This window comes from Ambystoma mexicanum, chromosome 7q (genome assembly GCF_040938575.1).
Source record: "Ambystoma mexicanum isolate Mex_15411 chromosome 7q, UKY_AmexF1_1, whole genome shotgun sequence".
Lineage (NCBI taxonomy): Eukaryota > Metazoa > Chordata > Amphibia > Caudata > Ambystomatidae > Ambystoma > Ambystoma mexicanum.
Window position 1 is genome coordinate 912163774 of NC_090941.1, and position 12007 is coordinate 912175780.

Consider the following 12007-nt stretch of genomic DNA (forward strand, 5'->3'; position numbering starts at 1 on the left):
CATGCTTGTGAGCGTATTGCTGGGTAAACAGGACTGGACAGGTGGCCACCTCCACCCAGCACAGCTCGTAACCAGGGCACAGGGTGTGTTTCCATCATGCTTGTGAGCGTATTGCTGGGTAATCAGGACTGGACAGGTGGCCACCTTCACCCAGCACAGCTCGTTACCAGTGGACCGGTTCTGTTTCCATCATGCTTGCAAGCGGGTAATCGGGACCAGACAGGTGGCCACCTCTACCCAGCACAGCTCGTAACCAGTGCACCGGGTCTGTTTCCATCATGCTTGTGAGCGTATTGCTGGGTAAACAGGACTGGACAGGTGGCCACCTTGACTCAGCACAGCTCGTAACCAGTAGACCGGGTCAGTTTCCATCAGGGTGGGCCCCATACAAGTCCATGGAACCCATATCTAGATAAACCTTCTGCTGATCTAATTCTTTTTTTTCTAGGCGGGCAGGAAACTTGAGATCTGGGGGATGTGTTGTGTGGTGGGGTTGTCTTCCCGCCAGGTGAACCTGTTGCCTTCCAGCCATAAATGGGCATGAGGGTCGAATAACAGCCATTCTGTCCCTTTTACCCTTTTCCTGTGCAAACTGGGATTGCTTTTTATAATTCTTCACACAGACATAACCACCCTGCTAATACTTTTGATAAGCAGTCAATGTTATGCTATGTTGTGTTATGTTACTTTGTTGAAATGTATATAGCACGCTGCTGCCATTTTATGTTCTCTTTTGGTAACAATTGATACGTTTTGGCTATTTTGAGAAGATAGAACAATGCAACGATTGTTGCATTGATGCGGGCAGATGAGAAGGGCTCAGGCTCTCTGTGATGATAGGACATTTCAAGTATGTGTATCCAGCACAGAGCCCCAGGTGTAGGTATCCTTCCTGTTTTGCTAGTAACAAGGTCACCCATGAACACACGGGTGCTTTGAGGGTTGCTGGGGGGTGTGGGGGGCGTGTGCATCAGGCTGGTGGGAGAGGTGTAGCACTCTGTTGGTGTTAATCTGTGCAGGGGAGGGGGTGCTAGCAGTTGTCACCTGTGACGTGGGAGCACTGAGGGTTGGTGAATTATTTGCCTGGAGGGGTGTAAATATTTCTTCCAGATATGCAATAGCAATAGAGGGTATCAAGTGAGTCCAACCAATTAAGGGAGTTTCTGGGGGGGGTTCTCCCCTCGAAAATCTTTTTTTAAACAGTGGTTTAAAATGGTGCATTTTATAGCACACCTTTTAAATAAATTGGTTAAAAAGCCAAACAGCTTGCAATGGGTTTTGTAGGGTAACTCATGAAACAATCCAATAAATGAAAGTCACCCCAGTCCACTCCAGCATTTCTCCAACACATTTTCATGAGGCCGTTGCCCACAACATGTGCTAGTATAAAACATGTTCACACTGGTTGTGCCCTTACATTTCCATGCTGACTGTATCATTATACCCTAGTATTCCCATTTGAGAACATACTCATGTTTGCTTAGCACATAATGACAGTAATTATACTATAAGAAAACATGTCCATGTAGGTTCTGCCAATATATGGCAGTATCCCCATGTAAGAACATAGTCCAGTTGGCTTTACCATTAAAAATGCATGTTACAGTGTGAAAACATGTCCATGCTGACTGCACTAAAATTTCAATCGAGCTATATAATAATGCTTACCCTGCTTGCTTTATCAAAGATGCCCAATATAAAACATAATACCACAATAAGAAATGGCTAGGCTGGTTGCATACATTTGCCAGCCTTGCTTTGTAATAACACATATTATGCTTGCTTTACCAAATAAGACCAATACAAAATGTCATTCCACATTAAGACATGACTAAACTTGCTTCTTTGAAATGCCACTCTAGCTACATATTAACACTTTTATGTTTGCTTTATCAAAGATGCCCTATAGAAAATGTCATACTTCAGAAAGAATAATACTACTGATCATGCTTGCTTTATCAGAGATGCTCAATACAAAATATCATGCCACAGTAAGAAATGGCTAGACTGGTTGCATACAAATGACAGTCTTGCTTTGTAGTAATGCTTATCATGCTTGCTTTACCAAAGATGCCCAATACAAAATGTCATACCACAATAAGAAATGACTAGACTGCACTGAAATGTCAGACTAGCTACATATTAACACTTTTCATGCTTACTTTAATGAAGATGCCCAATACAAAATGTCATGCCATTGTAAGAAATGGCGAGACTGGCTGCATAAAAATACCAGTCTAGCTTCATAATAACACTTATCATGCTTGCTTCATCAAAGCTGCCCAATACAAAATGCCATACCATAATAAGCAATGGCTAGATGAGGCATGGCTAGCAGCCCAGAAAATTGCTTCAAGCCTCTAGAACTCTGTATCCCCCACCCCACAATATGGTTTTATAGGTGACACATACTGAGTTCTAGGCCCAATGACCTCCAAAGCGGAACGTTGGGAAGCTGGTGACCCTGGCAAGCTGCGCCATGGAGACTGGCACCACTGCCTTAGAGCAACAGGGAAGTTCTGGGGGTTGCCGCAGATGCGGAGGGGCGCCAGGCAGCACTGATAATGGTGCAGACTCTTCCCAGAGGTAGCCTTCGACACCAGTGCTGGAACAGAACACATCATTGTGGCTGACAATAGGAAGAGGAAGTGTGCCGGCAGGGCTGAAAAATTAGTAACACAAGTTCCGGTGGGAGGAGGAGGCACCCAGGGCTGCTGGCGGTGAGTTAAGGAAAGCACATGGGTCGGCACGGGAGGTGGCAGACACGAGAACAGCCTGAGATCCTTGGCCTGCTGAAGGAGACGATGCCCAGTGTAGCCTTCTATGTTGCTGACTCCCTGGCAATAGGATTCCTGGTGGCCATATTGGTCGGGTGAAGCCCTTAGAAGAACTAAGGAGCTGGGTCAGATTTAGTGCCCACCTGAGGGGCCATATGCTTTTTGCCGCTGATACACCAACAGGAAATACATGGCATATGGTACTATTGATCATTATTAGTGGCGATACAGTTTTTAATTGGAATATTGCTAAAATATACTACGGAATATGGCATCAAAAAATGGCTACATTTTAATGGGGAGAAGCACCATCCTCATCGCTGACACAGCAGAACATGTCTACGGGCCAGGAGCTGGGTCATCAAAGTGAGCTGGTGTCGATCTAGACAGAACTATCTAGCATCCAGCTGACAATGGTGTTGGTGGAAAGGCGCACTTTGGTAATGAAGGGTAGATGAAAACAGTGCGAGTTGAGGTGCGTCAATTGACAGGCACCTGGAAGAGACAGAGGAGAGTTTTCCTCATTGGAAGAGCATATGCAAGGGAGAGAATGGGAGCTGGAAGCAAATGTCACCAAGCTGGAGGACAGAAATCGAAGGAACAGCATTAGAATGTTTGGGGTTCCTGAAGGAACAGAGAGCTCGGTGATGGGGTTGTGGCTGGAGCAGTGGCTACCCACTATCCTTAATATATCATTCTTCCCACCGGTGGAAGTCCAGCGAGCGCATAGAGTGAGATCATGGGGCCTGCACACGCAGAGTTCCCCAGACCCATTTTAACCTGTTTCTTTCAAAACACTCAGGTGCCTCATCCCCAGAATCTCTGGAATGTTAGGTTTGCGGGAAGGAGCAGTGTTTGGCTGTGCTTTCTGATCATGGCACTGGCTGAGTCAAGTAGCATTCTCTCTTCAGTACTTTCCCTATGATGATCTTGAGTATAGTTTTGCAGTTCTGCAAGTTTATATCAGACAGGGGCTCCCAAGAAAGAGGGGTGGTTTGTGGGAGGTGGTGCCTCCACAGGGAGTGTGCATTTGTTCTTGACTCAAGGGAGTTGTGAAGTCCCAGCCTTCCATTCCAATTGATTCTGACGAACCATGGGTAAGAATATCCCAGGGAATGTGAAGGAACTGTGCTCCCCCTTCACAAGACAAAAGGTTTTATCTCACCTGCGGAGGATGGGTGCACATGCCACACTCTTACAAGAAACGCATTTATCCAGTGAGGAATGTAACATGCTTACAAAACTGTGGGTTGGGCGAGTGCTGGCCTCTGAGGCGGTGGGGAGTGGTGATATTAATTCGCAAAAGCCGTCAGCTTGAGCTAGAAGAGATACATTCAGATGAGGGGGGCAGATGGGTGATTGCCAAGGGAAAGATGGGTAGTGCCCCTCTTGTTATTCCAAACATATACTGTGCCAATCAGCAAGATGCAGGGTGCCAGAGTTGCTTGAATGGGGAACTGCAATAAGTGGTGGGGGTTTTCAAGATTGTGGTAGGAGGGGTTTGCAACCTTCCACTGGACCTTGTGCTGGACACGAAATCTCATATGGTTCTGCGTGATTGCCCTAGGCACGCGCATTCTGAGGGGTTTATACGGGAAAACAACTTGATAAATGTGTGGAGGACATGCCATAGGGATGCTGAAGAGTTTACCTTCCACTCCCCCCGCAGGATACCCACTCAAGAATAGATTATGTGTTCATATGTAGGGGTTTGATGATGCAGGAGTGGGAGGCAGATATATTGCCCAATCTGATATCAGATCATGCACCAGTGGGAGTGGAATGTGAATGGTGAGAGAGCCGTAAAAGGAATACTAGGTAGAGATTAAATACGGATCTCCTGGAGGTACCATAGTTTGTGGACTCCGTCAAACTCTTTATGGAAGATTTCTTCCGACGTAACGAATCTGATTATTTCTCCTGGGGATGATTTGGGATGTTTATAAGGCCTCACTGAGGGGGCATATTATTGGGTATGTGGCTGGGCAGAGCAAGAAGGCTAAATTAGAGGCAACCAAGTGGAATCACATCACCAAAAGATTGGAGACTGAATATATTAATTTCGAATCCCAGCAGAAGTTGGCAGAAATGATCAAAGAAAAAATAGAATAAAATAGGCAGTGTTCCAGTTAGGGGGCAGTTTTGCAGTTACAATATCATTTGAAATTCTTTGGGGGTGCTAACAAAGTGGGGAAGTTATTGTCAGGGTACTTGAAATCTAGGAGCCAGAGAGAGGAGCGCCCCTTCGCTGATACAGGCATGCAGTTCCCCAGCCAGTATTTCCAATGAGGTATACAAGGTCCGGGAAGCAAAACACCCTGAAGATGGGCAACGTAATTGTGAAAGGGAAATTATGTTTCCCTTTGCAGTTCAGCCACAGCCAGCCAAGGAGTGCTCCCTCAGCTGGATAAAGCACATCTAGCGTTCTTGCACAGCAAAGCATCCTCCTTTTTTGGGCTGCAGCTCTGTACAGTTATAGGCTTAAATACCATTTTTGAGATGTACAATTCTGCTTGCTCATTGACCAACACCACATATATACAATGCTATAGAACAGTGTGAAGAATCCCACCCAGATCCTGCCCTTCCCCGTCCGTCCAAAACACCTCCTCATGAGAACTCTTTGAGCTTACTTCAAGAAAGCCTTACCATCAAACTTTGCAACTGAAGCGCCTGACAGTATTGCCTCAAAGCAGTTTTCTGGGATTTAATTACTTAATTGGAGTAATAAATATGCTATTGGTGTAATAGAAATGTCTTAGTCAGGCCTGGCTTCAGCCACTCCATTTATAAGCACTTTGCATATCCTTCTCTGAAATTCCATTACAAGTTCCATTAGAAACAAGCATTGGCAAAGCTGACAGTTTTGCCTCGTATAGAATTACTAGGCATTTGGCAGGCACTGCTATTAGATGCCCATGCACTCGCACCATTCTGCACCTGCTACCATCAATAGACAGTTAATAACATTAAGGCAGTGCCTGGCAAGTGCCTTTCCCATCATGCCTACATAAAGCCCAAACTGTTGGCATTGCCAATGTGTGTTCTTTTTTGCACTTATTGTTTGCCTACCTGAAAATGGGTTGTCGTCTAGTGCTGTGCTGGCATCACAAGATAAGGTAATTCCACCCCAGGTAGTCTGGCGCATTGGTCTTCATGACCTTGTGGGTGATAAAGGGGTGCCAATGCATTTCCTTGAGAGTGATGGTAATGTGGTTGTATTTCATCAGGGAACTTTATGGGGCAAATGGTGAACATCATTCAGAGGACGAAGGGTGAAAGCCAAGGCAGTTTTGAGGTGTGCTCCCCCCCCACCCCCATCAGGGAGGCAGAGGGCCAGAGCATTGATGACGGTTCTCAAGTGCAAGGTTGGGATGCAGGCTTTGACTATCGAGGTGAGAACTAGTACTAGGCAGTTTGAGTTCCATTGGCAACGTGAGGCTTGAAGGCTTGAAGGAGAGGTTTCACTGGATAATGAATAATTAGAGGTCGGAGTATTTGGTGTGAGTAGCTATCGTTTTTCAATTCCACCAGCTAGTTCTGGTCTTGAGTGCAGTTAACCGAGCTGCCAGGGATGATGAACTCTATCTTTCTAAAGTTATGTTTAAGGTAGGGAAGCAACACCCAAGCCTGGATGAAGGCAAGGCTTCATGCCAGCCAATGGATGCCATTGATCCAGTTGTACCAACTTAAACGTTCGGAAAAGTTGTGTGTCCTCGGTGTCATTAATGCATTGGTGGGCCATGATACAGACAGGTTCGGGAGATCCCATAGCAGTCCCATATGTAGCTTGAGAGTATTGGCAAATGGACAGAACCGTGCCGAACGCCGCTCAACATGAAGCAGCACTGAGGTATGTTAGTGCCCATTTGGACAAGCTGGTTAAACCTTTATGGAAATAATAGCAAGTGGTTTGGGCTTAAGTATTCGACACTTCACTACACAATGTTAAAATAAATCTGTTTTGGGATCAGTTCCTCTGTGACCTCTGGACATTAGATGAGCATCAGTGAGGCGGGATCATTGTGGCTGCATGACACTTATTTTGGAAGATCAGCTAATAAGTACAAATGTTTCTATTTGCTGACATGTAGCCTCTGTTAGGCTTTGTTAAAATAATGTGACTTTGGTGGTTCATTTCGCCACAGCTGCAGTTTCTTAACCTTTGAGTGTATGCCACATGGAGGCACACATTGTGGATTATATGTAAACTGGCAATGTGACCAGTGCAGTGCGTCATCTGGAAATATATGACACTTGTTTGTTTTTGTGAGGCACCAGCAGTGACATGAATGTTGTGTTTACTGGTAGAGCAGTGTCTACTCCTGACATCCACGCTTCGCAGGGCGCATCTCTGACCGCAGACAAGCCAAATTGATCAGACCAAGGTTCTACTGAGGTTAAAGTCACTTGCACCCTCAGCCTCTGTGGCCTGTGTGGGAGCCTCTGTGATGCGGCCGGACATGTCCTGTTGATGCCTTCGGTGGATGTCATGTTGGATTTGGTTTCAAGTCATATCACTCGATAGAATCAGCATTTTCTGCATAACCTTCCTAGGAATGTTTTCTCAGCTCCAGCCTCTATACATTGTGCACTGTAGATATCCATATTTTACTTTATTGGATTGTAATCCTTATTTTGAAAAGACCTCAGCTCGCACGTGAAATATATGGCAAAATTAATATACGCAAACTGTGAAATTTAGAAAATAATATATTTTAGAATCCTTAAAGTATAAGTGGAGTCATTATAATTTTAACTTTAAGTGGTGTTGGTCAATGAGCAAATATAATTGTACAACATCTCAAAAATGGTATTAAAACCTATAACTGTACAGAGCTGCAGCTCAAAAAAGGAGGATGCTTTGCTGTGCAAGAAGGCTAAATGTGAAACACGCTTCTTATATCAATTCCCAGCCAAGCTAGCCATCCTGCCTTCGGATCAGAAAATAGCCCAAAAATCGCACTCCCTCCTCCTCCTCCTCCTCTTGTGAAGAGTAGTAAGGAACTTTAAATCACAGATGTATGCACTTCAATTCCATTAATTCATGCATTCATAAATAATCAACTTGAAATTTCAGTTCTCACAATGCCCTTAACAAAATATTAAGGCCCTGTGTGCGAATAGTTTAGATTTGCTGCCGAAAAGTCAGCCTGCCTACAATGCCACCTTCACTGGTGGAAAAAGCAGTACCCTGTCCACCAAATTGGCAGCAACGGTGTTTAACATACTGTTACCATGCGACGAAACCTCTAAAATCCTGATACCACTGGCAGATAAAAATGACTGTTTACATCTATGGATTTCTGCAAAAAGTCTGTTTTCACTACCAATATGACAACTTCCACCTCAGTGGAGATATTTGGAAATCCAATCCATTGTTTGGAGTTGGCCATCCTGACAAAATGAGCAGCAAAAGAGGTTCAAGAGAAAGACAGCACGACTCTGGACTCAAGAAAATACAATTCACTGAAGATGAACTGGTTATCCTAGTGGATTAAGCCATAAAGTAAGCCCAGAACCAATAGACAACGGCTGGCAAAAAAAGCATGTTTACGGGTGGATAACAAACAAAGGTGGTGGGGGTGAACAAGAGAAGCAATGATCCGTGTGGCACAGTCCACTCCCTCACATTGAGGTGCAGGCCGCTGCAACTAAATAGGACACAAAGAGTCACTTTCCCTGAGGCCGTGGGAGGAGAAGGTGGCACGGACACTGGGCGATAGGAACCGGGACAGCAGAGGTCCATGAGGATCCATGGCAACTGCTGGTGTGTACACACACCTCATGCATGTACTCTGAGGTATGCACCTTGGTAGATGGATGCCATACCTTTGTGTTTTCACCATAGCAGGACTCATGGCATCAAAACTAATGGGGGGCCGTGGGGGGAGGCACAGCGATGGGCATACTTTAAGGGGGGGGGGCAGATGTGTTTGTCCCCCTCAACTTTGGTGGCACTTCAGACTGTCCCCCAGGACATTATTTAGCATAGCTGCCCCCTGACCCAGGACTCACAACAAACGTGTCAGAAAACATGCGAATAACAGGCTGAGGAAAAAGCTCGCCACATTACTAAGATTCAAAGGGAGCCACGGTTCAGCTAACTATGACCTTAATGTGTCTGCTGCTGTAAACAGTCACAGGGTTCTGACCTCCTCTGACATGTTAGCTAATAGCTAGGTGTGTTGCTGTGCAGGGCCTCGCTGTCCTGTGCACTTGCAGCCCCCACTCACCTCCTAACCATAAATCAGGAGGCTGCTGTTTTCCTCCCTCAAACCTGGCATTAGCACCATGCAAATTCCTGAACTTTTCTGCACAATTGAAAAGTCAGATCTTTGTCAGCTGTGAACGGCAGCAAGTCCTCTAAACATGAACTGCTGGGTGGTACTTGTGTAGGGGGGGTTGGGGGGGTTGAATCAGAAATCGTCCACCCTTAATCTGCATCTTGTCTCGCCATTTAAATGGAGTCACAAAATGACCACTTACACCATTTTTAAACAATTATATTTCCATTATGTCATGGACAAAAAAGGATTTATTTACAGTTTTTGGAACTTCCCATTTCGTTTGCATTGTGCATAACCACAGTCTACATACAGGTGGTGTTTCTTTAAGCCTTCAAATTAGATTACAGAAAAAGAGGAGAATGACTAGTCTTACTTAAGTTAGCATTCCAGTACTTGAAAACTTCCATTCTGAAAGGGGGAATATAAATCTAAAATAATATGCCTTTTGCTCAAGTGTGTTGACATGGTTGTATATATTTGTCAGATTGTATGACTTTTTTGGAAAGGGCCAATTAAATTGTTAATGCATCCTTTGTGTTGTTCTGTAGAGAGGTCGTCCACTCAGATGATAGGTGAGCTTCCATAATCGGCCCTAGTGCCTGTGGAGTTCAGTTGGCTGCCAGATCCTCCGAAAGATTCTGAGGATGTCGAGGCAGTGAACACCCTTCATTTTAGCAAGTGCTGTTCTTGAACTTCAGCACTCTTCAATGTGTTTCTTTCAAGATCCTGTAAGGATTCCTCATTAGGGCAAATTGACCCATCAGGATAGGGGTCCATGGTCTCTCCCTCGTCATTGCTCCCTGCGTGTTGCAGAATCACTGATGGTTCTCCTCCTCTTCTTTGATCTTTTTTGCCGGTAGTTTCCAGGGGAGTTGTATTTATTATTGTCCTTTTTCATCAAGGCGATATTTATTTTTAACTCTGTAATGTCCAGGTTTAATCTCCTAATCAGAGATGATTGGAGATGCATGGTATGATGAGGGGGTGCATGCCGTGCCAAGGCATCCATTGTTACTGCCGTTTTTTGCACCATTAGAGCCCCCTCATTCTGAGCAATCCTCCAGGATCTGACAGTTAGGAGCAGAGCCTCGATGGAACATAGTCAATGACCCTCCCTTCTGTTCCTCAGCATTGCTCAGCATCGCACCTTGCATAGCCAATATCCCCTGATCTGGTTAAATTAATTCTGGTATGTGTTTTCTGAATTGCTGCGCCCTCATTAATGGCCCTAGATCTTCACTTTGGTTAAGGTCAGTGGCTATAACCGCTCCCGGTTTGATATCAGGCCTTCCTGCCTTCTTGTCAATTGTTTTCACCATTAGGATCTCATTCCCGTTAGAGCTTCTCATTGCGCCTTCTCTCCCTATCTGTTCCGCCCGCTCCCACACAGTGATAAGCACTGAGTGTAATTTGGCAAATTATGTATTAGCCATTGTTTCCATATCATTTTCAGGCAAAAAAATCGAACATGGGTGGGAGGTTACCTGACTGCTGCTTGGCGACGTAATTGGCGCTGCATCCAGATGTGTGAACTGCTGGCGGGTGTGGGGTCGCACGCTGTCACAAGTCTAGGCGGAGAGTACAGGGCAGAGGCTATCTCTCACTGTATGCAAGCAGATTAAGGGAGATTACGGAAACAATGCTAGAATATAACAGATTAAAGGTACATACCAAGCTGTTAGTTGAAAATCAGGTATTCACAGGAACTGCAGGAGCAGGCTGTAAACAAAGAGACAGAGAAAAGGCAAAGACAAGCAAGTACGTTGGCAACTTGGATTGATCAGAAATAAGGGTGTACTGTAATATGATAAGGGGTCTGCAGGGATTAAGGAAAGCACTTGGGATAGGTATCAGCAGATTACTCTTAACAACAGTCATACAGCAACGTCATGACTTAGGCGTGCCAAGGAAACTGTTGTACTCAGTGTAAGGGTAAACTGAAAGACCATAAACTGAGACAGGTACGACTTCAATGGATTAGGTGATAGCAACAGAAGTCTTCCCTTATCTGATCTGAATGGAGACCAACCCAGGTTCACACTGTTAAACGGATTCAAGTGGAGGCACCGCAGTGGACCAAGATGTATATAAGTAGATAGCAGCGTAGAAAGAAATTACCAGGTACAGAACAGGATAGGATATCAAAAGCTAGAACAGGCAGGTTGCAAGGCAAGGAGCCCATAGGAACAGGACAGAAGGCAGAGGAATGTGGCAAGACTGCCAGGCAGGGAAGCCCAGAGGAGCAGGGCGGCAGGCAGTGGAGTGTGGCAGAGCCGCCAGGTGAGAGGCCAGAGTGTCAAATGAGAAAGTATATTGTGCCTCCTCTTACAATGAATATATGTATATTGGCCTACACCAAGCTGCTAACAAGTCGCTTGCGAAGTAATCCGTGTTACAAGGTCCTGACCTTAAAATCAATCTAAGCCGCCATTTTAGGTCAATCCGCCATTTTAGGCTCGCTTTTGTAAAGTCACCCTGTGAGTTAAAATGGTGGACAATGTCATTCCGAAATACAACATCGCTGTCTTGACCTCTGTATGTAGCTACTATGTAACTTGCCTGCAGGCCACTTGTTCAGGTCGTGAACTGAGACCTTGTCCTTCGTTGACCTGTGTATAAAGGATTACTCGTGCAATGAAACTAATCCGCGAGCATATGTTAAGAACAATGTATTCAAATACTGAACATAGAACACTTGTTTAAACTACATTGTATTAATGTTTGAGAAGACCTGCATGGGAAATCCCAGAATACACAGTTGCCGTATAGGCTTATTGATATGTGTATTAAGAGCAAACCAGTTACATGTGGATGTGCGAAACTTGGCAAGAACCCTAGATCGGTGATGTATTAGCGGAATATTAACCCCAAGTAGGGCTGGACATCTTGCTCACGAAGAGTATAAAAGACCAATGCATTCTAATGTACAGCGTCTCTCAC

The 12007-nt window shown here is 45.0% G+C and overlaps 1 protein-coding gene across 8 annotated transcripts in view; it reads left to right on the top strand.

Moving 5' to 3' along the window:
- DLG2 (discs large MAGUK scaffold protein 2) overlaps positions 1-12007 on the top strand; it is a 5493568-nt gene that overhangs the window by 5350858 nt on the left and 130703 nt on the right. The window lies entirely within an intron of this gene.